General features: G+C 38.0%; 1 protein-coding gene across 2 annotated transcripts in view; it reads right to left on the reverse strand.

Moving 5' to 3' along the window:
- The window catches only part of MAST4 (microtubule associated serine/threonine kinase family member 4), a 270348-nt gene that overhangs the window by 164827 nt on the left and 87430 nt on the right, over nucleotides 1–18091 (reverse strand). The gene's annotated exons all lie outside the window — the stretch shown is intronic.

Genomic DNA, 18091 nt, shown 5'->3' on the forward strand with positions numbered 1-18091 from the left:
CCAAGAGACAAATGAGCGACATTTAATTTCTTCCCCAAGATATTTTAAATATTCTGTCCCAATCTCTCTAGGAACGTTCCAATTTGGAAAGCCCCTCAGTGCTGTAAGTATGAACTCTTCAGTCTGCTATTTCAGGTATGTGTCTGAAGGAGAGAAGATATGGGTGAAGAGCCTGCTCTAATCACAGGAATCAGAGGATGAAAATTTGTAAGACTTTTTTTCTTTCCTTCTTTTTTCTTTTTTCTTTCAGAGCTAATACACAATTCTCCTAAGAGTCTTCTCTGAAAAAAAGTCACAATATTTTAAAAATATAAGATAGCTCCTATTTTGAAAAGATATTCACAGGATTCTTAAAATGAAAATACAGTACTGTTCAACTCTACAAATATTTTCAAGATCTCAAGAATTGTTTTTCAAAAAGCATTTCTATAAAAGTAGTTTTTACACTTCCTCAACAAAAAGGCTTTTACTTTTGGCATGACACAGACAGAACCAGCCCTGTAACTCAAAAAGATCTGGTGGAAATAATCAAACATTACAGCCACCATGGGAGGATTACATTGTAATTCACCAAATCCAAAACAATGCAATAGCACAAACTAGCTCTAATTCATAGAACCCAGCTTTACAGAAAAGTAGTTATCCAACACTTGCCTAAACACTTGGTTACAATTGCAGAAGACTGTTCTGCTGATGGTAATGTATTTTGGTAACATTCCATTAAATTGCTGGTGTAATGGACTAAAATTAGCAGTAAGAACTAAGGCTGCATGATCTTAACACTTCTTTAACAATTTCTTTTAAAATTTCTCAATGCCCTTGACATTATAATCTAACATCAAATTTTATATCATTAACAACAGATGCTTGAAAAGGACTACTTTCTGACACAGTTTGGAAACAATGGTAGGGTCAGCGTAATCTGGATATTACCTAGCAAAAGTGCTGATTCAAAGACCCTACCTTCTCCCATATTAAGGTTATTAACTAATCTAATATGGGATCCTTTACTTAACTTAACTGAGAAACATGGAAATCTTCTTTTACTGGCAGTTTTTTTTCTTTCTTTCCTGTCTCTCCTTCAGAATGCTTTTCAGAAGCAGTTGAGAGTTGGCACAAACATACTTAACACATGGAAAAACCCCAATTCAGCACCAATACCATTTCAGAAGCAAAAACGTATATCTAAATTGATGTGATTAATTACTCCTGTGAAAAAGGAAACTCAGAGTTCAGACTATTAAATGTTTATGTGGGCTGTGCCTTCAATGACACCAGTCAATATAACATTCTGAATCAGAATATATTAACAGTTCACTTTTTAGCACAAAACAATCAGGGTAGACTTCATGTAATACCTCCCATGTAGGGATGACAGTTTATCATCAGGACATGTGAAGATCCAACAAAGATCAAGACATTTCAAAAAGCTCCAAAGAACCTAGTTCTTTCACTATGGAAAAGTTCAATATAGAGCATTTGAAGTCACTAGAGACATTAGACTGTAGGCACACAGGTTTTGCATCATAATGTCATGCTCTTTAGTATTGCATTTCAGCTGATAAAAACAGAAACCTTCTGCCAATGTCAGTAAACTTACAGTCAGAAAACTAGCTCCTTGCAAAGGCCAACATGATCCACGTCAATAAGGACAGCTAAAGGAAAAATTGAAGGATCCTAAATAATTCTGTGGTAAGCTTTTTAGGTGGCATGCAGAAAATTGTGTGGAAGCAAAAAGAGACAGAGACTTATTTCATTTAACAGATGAGTAATCCAAGAAATAATCTTGTGGGAAACACACATCTTGGGGAAAGAAAAAACAAAGAAACAAACAAACAACAAAACAAAACAAAACCTAAAACCAAAAAGACACACTCCACCAAAAAAAAAAAAAAAAAAAAAAAAAGCAATACCAACTGGGACAACAAGTATTATGCAGTTTCTGAAGTCATAGAAGCTTGAAAACAGCTCTGAGGAGAAAATATGGTTTTGGTTGCAGAGGCTGGTAAGTATAGGCTTTAATACTGATAACAGAAGAAGTTTCCATTAAGAGCAGCTACCATTCACTGTATGGCTCTCATGAAAACAGCAGTATCAAGAGACAAGCAAGAATAGTAAGTGACACAAGCACGTGGTTTTCTATCTGAAGAGATTTCTACCTCCAGACTGAAGTGGTCACAGACCTCTTTTTTTCCTCTCCATTTTTATTAGCTGCCTAATCTAGATCTGAAGATCTGAAACAAGTGGCAAAAATTTCACACAGAGGACTTGAATTCACCAAGAAATACCACAGCTAGTCCCTGACAGATCTGGAAGTATTTAGTACTGAAGCAAAAATAATTCACAGACACAACTCCATCCACATCAAGCTGGGAAAATCCTTATGCTGTCAAGGCTATTTCAATGTTTTTACTACTAAGTGTCATACTGAAGAATACCTCCTCACACACCCTCAAACTATGATTGTTCTAAACACACCACTTCCTGCGCCAAGGCTAGCCCTGAGCAATCTCAAGATACATCTGCGCCCAAGACTCAAGTCCCTGTCATATATTTAAGCGTTCTACAGTTCAGCCTGAGTATCCTGGCATTTGCGTTTAGCAAAAGCTACAGCAAAGCTTATGGCCAAGACCTGCTGTCATGGCTAAGACTATCTAAACTTTTTATTACTTCCCTTTATATGGCAATCTACCTCCTCTTCTATAGTGTCTCACACTAGATGTAGCTGTTCTATTCAATTACCAAACCACTACACTGTGTATTTTTAAATGCTCTGAAGATTCCTTTTTTCTTTCTTTCTACTACAATGTAAAACAAAGTTAACATGTTACTCTGTTATCATTCATCTATTTAGGAAGGGTACTTAAATACAGCTGTGAGCAAAAATTCAAGAAAAGACAAAGCAAATAAGAAATTAGAAACAAGAATGATGTATTAGAATGTGATGCGTTTAGTCTGATTTTTCTCTTTCTTTCGTTCTTGTCTCAAAGGGGCCAAGATATCACCAACAAAGAATGCCATTCAACTTTTGTTAGCTCAATCGTTTTAGAATATAGCAAAGGAAGCAGTATATATTGTGGGATGGCTTCACAATCAAGTCATTACAAATTACTAAAATCTTCAACAGCATCACTGCAACACTAATTCACCATATTACTCGATTATGTTTTTATTAATTATATTACACCATTCAGAAAGTCAGCATGCTACATCAGCATTAGTATTTCTTCTTACACACAGCTTCCTGGCACTGGTTACCTGCTGAACAAACCTGTGAACAACACACCAAGGCCATCTCTATCAGATATCTGCTTGGTAAGAGCTACTGATAATTAGACAGGGTCCATCCAGATACTACAATCATTTCATACTTAATCTTTGAATTGTACTGGTAGACAAAATTTTGACATCTCTGTTTTATTCTATTACATTCTATGTGTTATGAGGTTATGTCTTATCTATTATAAGGTCACCAGTAGCTTTGCAGTCTTGTACAAATAAAATTCTCAGTGTTTCAACTTACCAAAGAGATAATGAAATGCTATTCCTGTTTCAGCAATAGTATGACACTAGGAGAGAGTAAAAAACAAAATATCTAGGGAGACTCAAAAGGTAAATTAGTTACAAAATTTCAGTGTTATGGGTGCAGATTGGTTAATCAGCTTTTCATAATTAAGAAGAAGGGAAAAAGAGTAGTCTTTACAGGCACTGGGGGCCTTCTTCTCATGAAGATTAATTCAGCTGATTAAAACAATTTGATACTTCATAAGAGATAAAAGTAGCAGGGATGTGCAGACAGGGAGACCGTACGCATTCTGTTCCCACAAAAATTCACAAAACTAGACAGCAAAACATACTCTGCTTATATGCCATGATAGAGAAAATTCATCAAGACTTAAAGGATATACAGTGTGGAAAAGCTGAATTAAGGTGACATGTAGGTAACGCAACAGATTCATGACGAAACTATGAGAATCCATTTAGGCAGAGACAGACCAGCAGATGTTCAGAAGCTTGGAACTTACCCTTCTGATAATATAGTATAATCCAAAAATGTCACCAAGCCCTTGTGCCTGGTACAAGAGGTAACAAACAAGGCAGTATAATCCTGCATCATAGTCTCCATGACTTCAAAGTACGCTGAATTCAAATTACTCAGTTTTGTAAAACAGAGCAGCAGACAGTAGGCAATTCAGTTTGCCAAGTGCGGGGGCAGGACCAAGTTATAAATTGTAACACACAGTCCCTTCCCTCATAGTTTTAGATTCAAGCAAGTGTGAAATATTTTGGGATTTACTGGGGGGGAGGAATGCATTGGTTTGTCCTGGTCTTTAACGTGTAAGATGTTCATTTCTTGCTGATGTCCACTGCCCCAAACTTTAAATTTCAGTGTAATACTTAACTAGGCTCTGAGCCAAGCTTTATATATTGATCAGGAAAGCTTTTCTGCTTCAGAGGCATCTCACAGCAGAGAAAAAGCACAGTTAAGTAAGATTTCTACATAGTTATGGAATTTTAAAAAAAAAAATCTTAAGTTGTAATTTATTTGACAAACAATGTCACATTATGGCACATCTGACAATTCTTACAGCCAAGGCAAGATATTATGTCAATAAAAAGCAACACACATGTACAGCTTCAATTTTGAATAGTAAGAAAACAAATCCTTGAAAGCTATCTCCCAAACAGAACAGAAACCAAAGGCCAGGCAGGACTGCATCTTGCATCAATTAAGCTGCTAGCAACAGAAAGTACTGGTAGATGAAAAATTCATCTCAGCTAAGTTCCTGCATCCCATTCTTGCAGCCACAGACGTTAAATTTTGAATAACAAATAACAAAAACGTATAACTAACATGTTTGCTGAAATTGCATGGCAGTCTAACACCAATGTGCCAGACACTCTCCCATTAGCACTCCTAGTTATGGCACTACCCTCTTCCCCCTAACCACGTCCAGTTGGTTCTACGTAGACAATCACTACAGCATTTCAACAAAGAACCCTGGGGCATTTTGAAGGAGAAAACGGCAAGAACTAATTTTTTGACAGGATCCTCACTGCTTACTGCATTTCCTCAGTGGTTCTAGAGAGAATGCACATGAAAAATGGGTGCTCCAAATAAGACCTTTTTTCTAGAATAGCTCCTTTGCAGAAACTCAGCCATTAAAAAGTGACTGAATCTTCTCCATGTATCTCCTGAGAGCCTGAAGACAGGAAAATACACTTCACGGACCAATAAGCCAGACCAGCATTACTGGATTCAGCATCAGAAGAGGTTAGTATTGATTGGTCAGGTAGACTCCACATCAGAAAGAAATTACATTGAAATAACTGACAGTGTCTTTAAGGTGAAACAGGCAATCAAAAAGCATACGCCATTACATTTTGCAGCAGTGCTAAAACACTAACTGGAAGGTTCCATTCTTACTGTTAAAATAAAGGAAGGATCACAAGGTGCTACAGAAACCATTAAAAGACCTCAGCCCTAAGCATATACAAATAAATACACAGGAATAGAAATGGAGAAAACAAAATGCATGCAGAAAAAAGGTGGCTGTTCTCTCGTTATTCTATTCTAAATCCCTTGAACACCATAAAAAATAAAGACAACAAAATCAGTTCCCAAGTCTTGTCATAAGTGCCCAAAAAATATTCAAGTCCTGAGCTGTAATCTCAATCAGATAAGACTAGCATTTTGCTGCGATCATAAGGGGAATGTAAGAAAGAATGCCGGAAGACAAAAAGAAGAAAAACAAAGTTGGCACTACTGCTAAGGCAAATTGCATGCAACATAAAACAAATTGAAAGACTCATGAAAAAAATCTATGCTGAAATATAAGGAGTAAAGCAATGCACAGTCCTAAGAGCTTGGACAAGAAAGACAACTACTATCAGAAAAATTAAATTGAAGCAACATAACAGTCAGTCAAGAGGCTGCTCCGGTTTAGCACGCACTAATCTCTTCAGAAGACCAGGGTCAAATACAATGAGGTCTTTGCAGCTACCTCATACAAATTTGTTAAGGATTAAATCACTTATCACAATCATAAAACAAAGCATGTAAATGCAGTAACAGCCCTTATTCAAGTTATAAATGTGATATTCTCTACCTCAGAACTTCTCTGCTGCCAACCAACCCAAAAAATTTGTAGATTTTGGCCACCCTGCCTTAAAAATAATTTTGAACTGTTTCTTCCAGATAGGAGTAAACACTCACGACAAACGTGACAAATATGAAAATGCTACTAATGTTTGAATGTTAAAGCCTTCTACTTATCATTGTTTAATAATATAACCATACTTGATCACTCCTTTGCTTAAACTGAATAAACTGTGATGCTCATTATAATGTTAAAACACAAACACACTACTCTGTCTTGAAGAACTGAAAGAGAACAGTACATGAACATAGAATCAGAGTAACATGAAATGTAGCTCTTACCATCATCATAAACACTTCCTCTAATTTTTAATTTATATTACTCCTTCCTTTATTGCACTTCTCCACTTTTACTAAAATCTCAAAAAAAAGGAGAAGTAATTTCAAACTAAAAAGTTGTGCTCCCAAGGGGCACTGAAGTCCTAAAATCAATTTTCCACTCATAACCTAAATTTTCCAGCTGTGCTCATGAGTGTTGTATTCAGAAAACATAAGAGTTTGGGGAATATTTCCAGGTACTTCTGTACACAAATTCTGACTGCTAAATTCCCCTAATGTATCTGCACAACTTGGGTACCACTAGGCTTTTTTAAAGCAACTGAAATGGTATTCTTCTAGTGGCATAATTTAAAGCAAAGTGGTGAAATACATTAAAAAACCTTTTCACATCAAAAGAACTCAAAACAGAAATAAAAGCAAGCACAAACTTCATGCACTTCTTAGCACATTTTCCTTTTCACAGAGAAAGTTACACTGTGGGACAGGAGAGGAATCTACATTAGCTGAAAAAACATCTTCAGATATGTTTCTGTACTTGATATGATTTATCTGTAGAGAATACTCAAATTCTCAAGAATATTCAAACACACAAAACAGATGCAGAAACATGCACACTTCAAGTTATAAATTTCTAGGGCTGAAATACTATCAGAAGACATGACATTATCTCCACAAAACATATCAATGCACTTCAGTCAATTCTACAGGGTAGATATTCTGAACTATTTCTAGGTTCCAGACAGCTGAAAGTGAAATTCAGAAAAACACGTATTGTTTCATAACAGGAACTACCAGTTACCACAAGTCCATCTTCTAACCACGGACTATCTGTTAGTTTAATTAGACTGTAAATTCGATTGCTAAAACATTTTCTTATTTGATCACTTGTAACATTTTCTTTTACACCCAGACAAGGACGGAATTTGTGATATAGTGCTGCTAAACTGGATCTCCTATTTCTGATAGTAAAGCTTTAAAAAAATCATCCATTTTGTAATACTTTTCAGTGCACATGTTCCATTACTTTGAAATAGTGTCTTGGTTGGAGAGGATAACCAGATGTCATAGAAGTGTTACCTAATATCCTTATGAAACTAAACCAAGTATATATACACAAAACAAAGGAATTTCAAAGGAGACAAAGTACTCCAAACAAAGCATGCACAATAAAAACCTGAAGTTTAATTGATAAATCTGAAGCGCTTGTTTTTTCTCAAGGACACAGACACGGGGTACAAGTATCCTTTTTGTCTCTAATCCCAGCTGTTGAATGCCACTGAGAAGCACTAAACTTTAGACTAAAATCAAGGAGGACTTGAATGAAGAGGCACAGGGAATCCAAGAGGAACACAGGTTAGAAACTGAGACAAATTAATTGAGTAAGATTACAGAAAGCATTGAGTTGCTGAAAAAAGACAATGTTGTTCTGATTTACATTGGATGAAGCAAGGATCCTACAGAGAGTAAGTTTAGGGTTGCAGTAGTTAGTGCTACATGTATAGGGGAAAAAGTAAAGCCAAGAAAACAAGATCAAAAACAATTATGAAATCACGGTATTGAGTGTTCTGCTTTGAAATCATAGCAGTAACTTATGGATTTTTATGTAATTTTAATGTTCAAATTAGTAACTGATACAAGCAATTTGAAACAAGTATTGCTTCAATCTAATAGAAGGAATTAATAGCACCTCAGAGCCTGTGGGCAAACCACTAACTTAACAAATCTAAAACTTTTGACTTTTAAAGCAAATGTAGTATATCACTTGGTGAAAGCAAATCTAAAATCCTAACATGAAATATGACACATGAAGCAGCACCACAATCAAAACTGCATCAAATTCAAAAGAAACATCTTATAAAAAATTTGAAAAGATAATACAGATAATTACTAGTTTCATTAGTTGTGACAAAGTAAAACCATTTGTCAATCCAAGGGCATTTCATAGAACTTTAAAAAAAAAAAAGTTTCAATAAGCTACTGTCCTTCACGCAGCTATTATTCCTACTGTTACCAACAAAACAGGCAAAGAAAAAAATAAATAAAAAACCCCACATAAGTAGATTTTGGAGATAAGCCAAGTGACTCAGAAACAGGAGCTAACGACTACACAGAGGATGCCAAAGCCGCTTTATTTTATGACCCTTAGAAAACAACTGAGATCAGTTCAAATCATTACAGATTCTGCCACTGAGCTCACCTAAGGATTTGACACAAAGAAATGCTAAGTTTATGTTTCGCTTTCCAAACCTGATACAAAACAGTCAGTCAGCTTCGTGACATATTGTAGATTTTATCGAGAAATTTTGCTACAATTATCAGAAGCCACTAGTAAGAAGTGTGATATGGGCTACAGGCACCAAGTTCGGCCCCACGCCAAATGTTTTAGCTCTGAATGCAGCATGGAGCTCTCCCTTTTTTTTTCTTTTTTAGAAATTTGACTCTGAAATAAAGTGTCTAAAACATATAGAAAATCAAAAATGGGGGGAAGATTAACCCTTTCAGAAAAGCTTTCAAAGCTCAAACAATAGCAAAGTATGTCTGAAACAAAGCGTTTCAGAGGACCTGACAAACATGTAACAATGCATAAATGTCTGGAAAATAGAGGTGAATAAACTGATCAAGAGATTGTACACTCTATTAGGCCTGCACAAGTGACAGCTAAGAAGGAAAGGAAAAATGTTCTTTATCTCAGTATCTCTTCTCTCAGAAGACTGGTCCTTCGCTTTTTAAAGGAAGCTATCACTGCCTATCACTATTTAAGCCAAGAAAACAACTATTCTAACTTGCACACTTCTTAGTACCTAAGACCCCCTGCTTTCTATAACAATCTATAGAACAACTGAAAAAATAAATATGGCTCTATCGAGAAAAAAACAAAGTAATTTACCAAGGTTATGCAAAATTTAGGGTTTTTTTACATTTTACATCTATGTGTGTTGCTCATGCAATAAACTCATAAAATGAAAGGGTGAGTGTCACAATGTAAGTAGTTCTGAGTAGCTCAAATTACTGCAAATTTTTTGAGGTTTTAGTAAATGCAGAGAAATTCAGTTCTTTCAGACAGGTGTGGTAGGGTATGAATGCAGTGTGCAGACACACAGCTATTCCCACACAACACCAGAAGGGTTACATCTGCCTGCTTCTTAATTTATTAATCTGAACCCACTGGAAACTGAAAACTGCAGATTTTTTTTTCCAATCCTTCCCCAGTTCCACACCCTCCACAAACTTTTTCTTCCACACACTCAGGGAGAGGCAGAGGGCTACATCAGACCTGATTCACAGTTACATATTCCTCTTTGATACTCTAAAACCATTTCCACTAATGCAGAAACACCAGCAGAAAACAATGGATAAGGTCTCTATGGCCTAGAGAAGAACACTGACATACACAGTATTCAAACTAGTGAAAACTAAGAACCTTTCCAGAAGGTCATCTGTAAGACTGACTTTTACACCCTTTTTACTTCACTTTGCAAGAGACATCAGGCCAAATTCCAACTAATGCTCTCCAACTTTTATCGTTTTTTTCCTCAGCAGGCCACCCAACAAACACATTCCCAAACACAAACTGTATTTAGAAAAGAGATAGTTACAGTCTACTTCTTTCCTTTCCTCTCCTGTAGAGTGTGACTTCCAAGATGACCCTTTTACTTCACACGTCAATTTTTAGTATTTCAGAAAGAATTCTTTTCATTAAACCTTCTATTCCAAAGAAATCTCACCTGCTTAGGAGCTGCAACAAGGCCATTTTTTCCATTAAGTTCTTTCCTTTCTTTCTGATTTCTCAAAAAATGAATTTTCAATTAAGCCAATAAGCAAGGACTTAAGAGAAAAGGTATGACTTTTTGCAAAGGTCTGGACAATTTATGTACCAAATTTCAAAACATCTATCTACAAAAATAACTGTTTTCTGAAGATAGAAGAAAGGAGTAGTCAGGGCTACATAATGATTGTGCCCCATGCCATTGTTTATAGAAACATACGGAACTGATATAAACCGATTTCCCAAATTCCACAAAAATAGCAACTTTGCATTTACACATTTTCCTTAACACTGCCTACTTCCATTTCTACAGCAGTAAGGCTGAATTTCGTGATTAAATTATTTTTACTTCATATCCATTCTGCCCTCAAATCAATGAATGTATTAGATTTCCAAGTGGAATTTTCCATGTTGGCTATAATCATATCACTGCAAACAATGCAGTGCAGTCACCCTGAATTTAAAAAAGGATTAGATAACCTACGAAAATTTTCCAGCACTGAAAAAAAAAGTGTATATATACCTAAAGACAAGAACAGAAATAAGCACAGCATTTTCTTTAACATTTGAGAGGTTTCATGTACAGCTGCTTTTTCTGCTGTTGGTCAATTTCTCTGCAAGTCTAATTACAAAAGCTCATGTAATTACCCGCAGATTTACAAGACACTGTTTACAAGCCACTCAAAGGCGAAGAGAAATTAGCAAAAGGAAAAGTGAAGGCCCAAAGCATCTGTCTGACAAAGTGAAAGCTTAATCGGCACTGGAAGCATGACAGAAGCTGGCTGCTTCTGGCAGTCAGGTTTCTCCCACATTCCCATATCCTTACAGATTCAGGGAAATACGTGCTACCTTTACCCACCATCACGTGGGTTCAGAGTCGCTGATTTCAAGCAATATGAAGTACACTGCTCAGTCAAACAACTACAAACATAGTCTGTTAGCAGACTGCAATTAAGAATGTAATTAATAATGTGCAAGAAGTAATTAGCTGTTTTCACCTTTTTCAAATGTACTTGCAAGAAATTGTTATTTCAATCCATACTAAATTGAACTTTAAAATTTTAAAAGTTGAAAGAAATTATCAATTTTATCCTAACGTTTCTTACTAAAAAAAGTGTTCTTTGCAATTTAAACCTCCAGAATCTTCTCATTGAAAAGGAGCATATACTACAGATTCAGATGCTTTATTCTTCCATGAATACAAACAACATAGGTAACTATAGACACAAAAGAGGTTGTAGTAAGATTAAGTAGATATGTGTATTCAGTTTGCAACAAATTAAAGGTTCAGTTTCTCTTAGAAGCCTGAGCAACAGAAAAAGCTTTTACATATCAAGCTGAAACAAGATTTATCCAAGTCTACATATTTATTTAAGGCTTATATTTTGAGATTCAATTCAAGCTGCTTCCTGGCTTTTTTTAAACACAGCACGATGGTACAAGGCATTAAACACAACTACATCAGGTTCCCGTCTAAAAGGAAATGGTTTGTGTGTCCTGTAAACCAAGCTTTGAAGCAAACTGTGTACAAAGATAAAAGAAAACCAACAGTTATACCAACTTTTTTATATCTTCAGATGCACCTTCAACTAAGAAAGCACGTCTTAAGCAGATTTACTTGCTTTTGACATTTCTACTTCTAACCAAGAGAACTGACAAAGTTAAATGAAGTTATCTGACCTTATATTGAAGATCACAGGTATTTCAGAACAGCATGAAATTTTCTGATCTTTTCCCCCACTGTTTTTTGGGGGTTGTTTGTTTTGCTATTTGAGGAGGAGGTGGGCATTTTGTTGTGGGGTTTGTTTGTTTGGGTTTGGAGGTTTTTTCGGTGTTTTGTTTTATTAATTTTTTAGGCTTTTCTGTTTATCCCTTCCAAAATACACTCAACAGTCTTTACAGGAGAGTATCAATAACATATGGAAAAGAAGAAGGGGCAAAATACAGCAAACAAAGTCTGAAGAGTTATTAAGGGTTGGGGGTTTTTTATGGTAAAAACATATAGTATTACTATAAAATACCAAGTAACTATTTTGGAATGTACTATAAAAATCAAAAGGTCAGCAAAGTAAACAACTGAGACACTTAGTATTTATTAACAGAACTTAAACACCCTTTGTCATATAAATGCTTTCCAGCTCACAAGATCATCACACCAGTCTCTACGCTAGTTGCATAGACAACAGATGAAGGCAGAAACAAAGCAACAGAAGAACATAAGGAGAGCGAGAGGACAATATGAAGACAGATTCACTTTAGAGGTCTAATGAATACAACCTGAGTGTAAACAGCATTTCTACAACCCCCCCCACACACACACCTTTTTCTAAATGATAGCATGTCAATTTTAACACTTCTGACCACTGGCTGATTGTCTTCATTCTAGGACCAGATCCTAAGGACAGGCATAAAGTACTAATCTTCAAAAACTGCATGCACTGCAAGTGTGAATAGGCCCCTCTGGTACTTGGATTATTCACTGGATAACTTTCAATACTCTTGGGTGACTGTAAGCTGTTCTGTAAAATATTTTTGGTATTCATTCAAAATTGTTTTGTTAAAGTTACAGAAAACAAAAATAACATTTGCAGAACTCAACACATTTCTTTCACACAGAGGTTTAAGTTATAATTTAATGAGACCAGACTTCTGTTCAATTCTTGTCAAAAGGCAGAAATCCGGTTTACACTACTAAATGGATTAGAGCAGGTTTAAGAGAAGGAAATCCGGTTTCACTACGAAGATCTACCTCTTGAAACTTTTATATCCTTTAAAAGCTGTCATCCACAGTCTCAACCTGCAGCAGAGATTCTCCCTCCTACACAGCAAGCAATTGATAGAAAATATTTAGGAAGTAAGGACTGACTAAAGTATCAAGATCTTTTTATGAAAGTCACTCACTTTCCACAGGTAAGTGTTATCATACAAAAAGTAAAAGAAAAGCTAATGGATTCTTTAGAAGGGCCAAGAGAATTTCAGGACTTCTGTACGCTACATAACAACATGTGCTACAGATTCTACTTGTACACATCTATCTAACAGAAACCGTCGCACCGGATCAGCACCAAGTTGAAAGCACTGACAGAAAAGGTGTCTGACCACAAAGTTCAGAACTGTGCAAGTTCAGCGCATGTTAAACGCCTTATGGGGGTTTATACTACTTAAGAATAATGATCCCAAATGTATGGAGACTTTCCTCTTCACCCTCCTCCCACTGAAATTGCAGATGTGGAGGAAAACAAAAGAAAGGAAGTACATTCATCGCTGAGAGCTACTTGAGCAAAGGGGCTTTCTGAACAATGGGCCGTAATGATGTAGTTTGAGGTGGTGCTCCATTTTGGTGAAACATTAAAAAAGTAACTACACCCTCTATTCGGCTGTAGTCACATATTCTTTATTAATACACTTTCCACTAATAGATATACGTATATAAGTATGCACATTTTAATTATTTGAAAGGCTTATGCATTATTCTCAGAGGGCATACGGTTCGAGTCTGGGGTTCAAACAACATACGGTACCAATATTGCGTTATAACCCTCACTCTACTTGGGATACGGGGTTTTCTAGAGTTTAGGGAAGCCACTGGAAAAGTGAGCCCGAAGCCGCCCGGGAAAGGAAGACGCGCCCGCTCCGCCGTTCGACAAAGTGCGGGGCAGCCGCCCGGAACGCCGAGCGCCGGCCAAACTTTCACCCCCCTGGCAATGCCCGTCCGCCGCCCGGCCCGGAGCGCGGCTGGCGGCGAGAACCACACGGCCGCCGCCGCTCCCGGCTCGCCGGGAAGCGCCCGGGCGCGGGCTGCACCGCCGGCTCCGCGGACCAGCCCGGCCGCTGCCGCCGCCGCCGCGCCCCGCCCGCCCACAGGTGTTCCCCCGCGGCCGCGCCCGCCCGCACCGCGCCCCGCCGCCCGTGCGGAGGGCAACTTCCCAACTGCGGAGAGCGCGGACCGCCCTGCGGGCGCGGCGCCGCGCCCCGCCCCTACCTGCAGCCCGCGCCTCCGCAGGATGCCCGGCTCGTCCATGCCGGCGCTCCGCCGCCCTCACGCCGCGCGGCGCCGCCTGGCCATGCCGGACCGCCCGGACCCCGCTCCGCATCCCCGCAGCTGCCGAGCGCTGACATCACGCCCGCGCCGATTGGCGCCGCCGCCGCACGTGACCGCGCGAGGTGCGCGCCCCGGCAACTTCGGGGCGCAGTCCGGCGGGCGCTCCGCGGCGAGCGGGCCCCGCCGCCAGCCCGGCTGCTCGGGAGCCGTCGAGAACCAGCTCTCCCCGACTTGCAGAAGGGAACTGCGCTAGTGCTACACAGGCACCGCGTAAGAAGCCGCGCCCCGCTGGATTCCCAAGTGAGGCTGCGGAGAACCCGCGGAGAGAGGACGGATTGTCTCAGGGGTGCAGGCACCGCGGCCAGCAGATCCGGCTGTGACCTTGGGCTTGTCGCCCCAGGGCCCCTCAATCAGCTCAGCTGACCCGACCGGTGCAAGGAAAACTCGTCTCCGTCAAAAACTGGGTGCTACATACTTAAAGGTTATGTCTGAAAGCACAGGTTTTAAAGAGAAAAACGGTGGGGAGTTTTCATATCTGCCAAGCTGCTAAACAAATCACTGATTTTCTTCCTCGCCCCCCACCGCAAAAGCTGTCACCATACTATTAGCTATTCACCCATTAACAGTCTAAGATGAGAACTATGACAATCACACTCTTAAATCTAGTATGAAAAAGAAATATTGATTTCCTGTCAGATTGCATCATTTTGAGAAGTAGTCCATGTACATTCCATAGTAGTAAAACCTGCCAGGAGCAAAGGCATTTAGAACAAAAAAAATGAAGGACTGCTGAAAGGATAACACTGAGCAGTAACAGCTTATCTAAAGAACAGAGAAAGAAAAGGCTGCTGTATTCCCTGCCCCCAATCCTCAACTCTTCTTCATGTAACTGAAATGCATTAATGTTATTGTTTCACATGCTACAATTCTTTTAAAATACAATTTCATCATTTAGCTACGTTTCTCTGATGCTTCCAATTGTATTATTCTAAAAAAATAGTCAATTTTTATCTGAGTCACAAGGTGACATTACCTGAACATGTTTTCTCCATGTCCCTCCATGTCTCCAGCTCCAAATGCATCCATCACATTTGGTCAATGGGTTAAAACTTCACCATCACAGACTTCAATTACAGGATTAGAGCAGTTAATAAAGGAGATGCTCATACTGACCAAAACTCCAGTTCCACAAGAGGGAGACAAGGAAAATCAAACACACTGACAGATTTACAAATTTGTAGGCCAGAAGGGGGTATGCGACCATCCTGCCCTCCTCTGTAACAAACACTACTCATTCCTCCTGAGTTCATTTTTCAAGAATAGTATCTCTTCTAGCAGCATGCTGACCCTAGCGAAAACTTTTTTGCTTTACAGAGTCAAACTGAAAAGTGACTAGATCCCCTCATGGAAAAAATGTTACATTATTGCCCAACATTCCTACTTTCCCTTTTCCATTTTCAAAATGTCATCTTCTTTCTTCTTATAACACTTTAAAACTTTATCCAAATCATTCATATCCATGTGTCCTCACATCGTATCTCTTCTGTGTTTGTTTCCAAAAATGACACAGGCAAGTGAATGACAATCTAAATGTTTCCAGTAAGGGTGGCAAAAATCAATTAACCAAAGACTGTCAAATTTCAAGGGTGAGAGGCAGAATCTTACCATTTGTCTCTCATGACACTGCAAGTTTCAGCTGCAAGGTTGGTTGTATTTCTGCACCAAATTTTTATACGTATTGCACAAGTTTTATTTTAATCACTGAAATACAAAATCTCCAATGTTCAATTTATCAATTCCTTTAAAACATACATAATACTGAGGTGTAGTTAGCTTTAGTCCAACATTTAGTCCATCATTTCAGCCTAACTCTATATTTAACTATGTATGTATGAATTAAAAGTACCCCACGCCATCTAGCTCAGGAGTCATTACTGGAACAACAGCACAGGAAAGTCGTACCATCAAGTAAAGTGTCACCGACAGGCACAGCTGCAAAAAGTCCACAGCCTAACAAAGCACCTCAAGTATCAAAGAAGCTACAATTTCATAGGAGGACAGCTCACAGAAAGGATTATAAGCAGACGTACATGCATGAAGAAACCATCCAACTACAGAGTGCAAGTGTAACTAGTTTTGCAATATGCTGAAGGTCAGTGGTACAGCTACCTAAGCAATACTGGAAGGCTGATGAACGAAACAAAGAGAAGACTGCCTTCCAGTGGAAGACGAGATAAATCCCAAATAGAAGAGTATAAAACTATCTTTCAGTGAGAAGTGCATTCACTGTCAGTTTTCCTAGGCTTGTGCTGCATTTTATAAAAGTGCATTGGAAGGAACTGAAAGGCAGAGTTTTGCACATAAAAAGTAAAGCATCCACTGAATTTTCTCACAATTTATGAATCTCTTTAGTTATTGCCAAAAGTGCATCTTCATGTTTAAAAAAGCATATAGCCTGATAGTTTTTTCTGGAGGTTTTAATTATTTTCAGATTATTATTTCAGTTATATTCACCATCAAAACTATGGTAAATAAGACTGTGGTATGGAAGAATTTGTGTTTTAGAAGAAAAATCCATGCTCTTTGAAACATTTTAATATAATTATCCTTATACTTATATATACTAAATACAGCAAAATACCGCACATGTTCTTTCACATCACTTGTAGCAGAAAGGCACAGTTCAGTTGTACATGCACCACAAAATAAAACCTGTACAGTGTATGAAAAAGAAAGGTTTTTTTTCCTAAACTCATCACGGAAGGCAAAATTATTTTAGGACAACAGTAATCAACCTCAAAATTCGCCAAAAATTTTTCTCCCCTATAAATGAAGCATTTGACCTGATTAATTGTGAAGGATGTTTCAGAATTAATTTAGACACATACTTCTAAGTCCATGTTTATTTGAAGCTGCAAAGAAACATGGTGGAAGATAGTTTTCAGGATTTCAGGATTTATTACATAAATTTAGGAAGTTTTTATCCTCATTCAACTGCCATTTTTTTGCATTAATCATACAGCTTCACTGAGAAAATAACATTGATTGACAAAACCAAGAAAATTTAGAAATCACTGTCATTACTGAAATCAGCCAATCAACCAGATAAAACCTAAGCATGCAAAACTATATATGAATATGTAACTAGAGTTTTACAATGCAGATTTAATTTAAATTTAATTTTATGCATACACATATCCCATGTGTGGCTGCCACTCTCATACTACACATGGTGGTAGCATATGATAAATCATATTAATTATGCACCATGAAAAAACTCATTTGTACTCTGCCCCTAAATCTATCTCTGTCAGGGCTATTTCCAAAACTTTAAATACTCTACAGCATCTATCTAAACCATCATTGAGCTTTAAAAATAATTATTTTCTTCCTAAATGCAAAAATTCGTATGCTTAGAATAGATAACAAGCAATGAAATAATTGCCTTCTGATAACTTGCAATCCAAAATAACAGGAACTTTTTCCCAGCACAGGTAAAAAGAGAGCTTTTCATTGCATTTTTGTCCACTGATAACCTATTCAACTAACTTACTAGAAAAATTAAAATATTTCAACTGCCATCATTCCAGAAGTCAAGGTAAGTGGATAAACTAAACCTACAGATACCTGGAAGGGTTTAACATTAATTTTTATGCAGCCTTTCTCTAAGCACGTTAGAGAGAAGAACAGCATGTCCTCCTGGACATTGTAGTTATGAAGGTTTTGAAATAAACTCCTGCAAGCACTGCTTTTGTGGTATTAAATGGAGAGAAATCCCACAGTAAAGGACCTGGGGTTCTGGTCCATGGCAAGTTGAACTTGAGCCAGCAGTGCCCTGGCAGCC

Source organism: Sturnus vulgaris, chromosome Z, assembly GCF_052056855.1.
Source record: "Sturnus vulgaris isolate bStuVul1 chromosome Z, bStuVul1.hap1, whole genome shotgun sequence".
NCBI lineage: Eukaryota > Metazoa > Chordata > Aves > Passeriformes > Sturnidae > Sturnus > Sturnus vulgaris.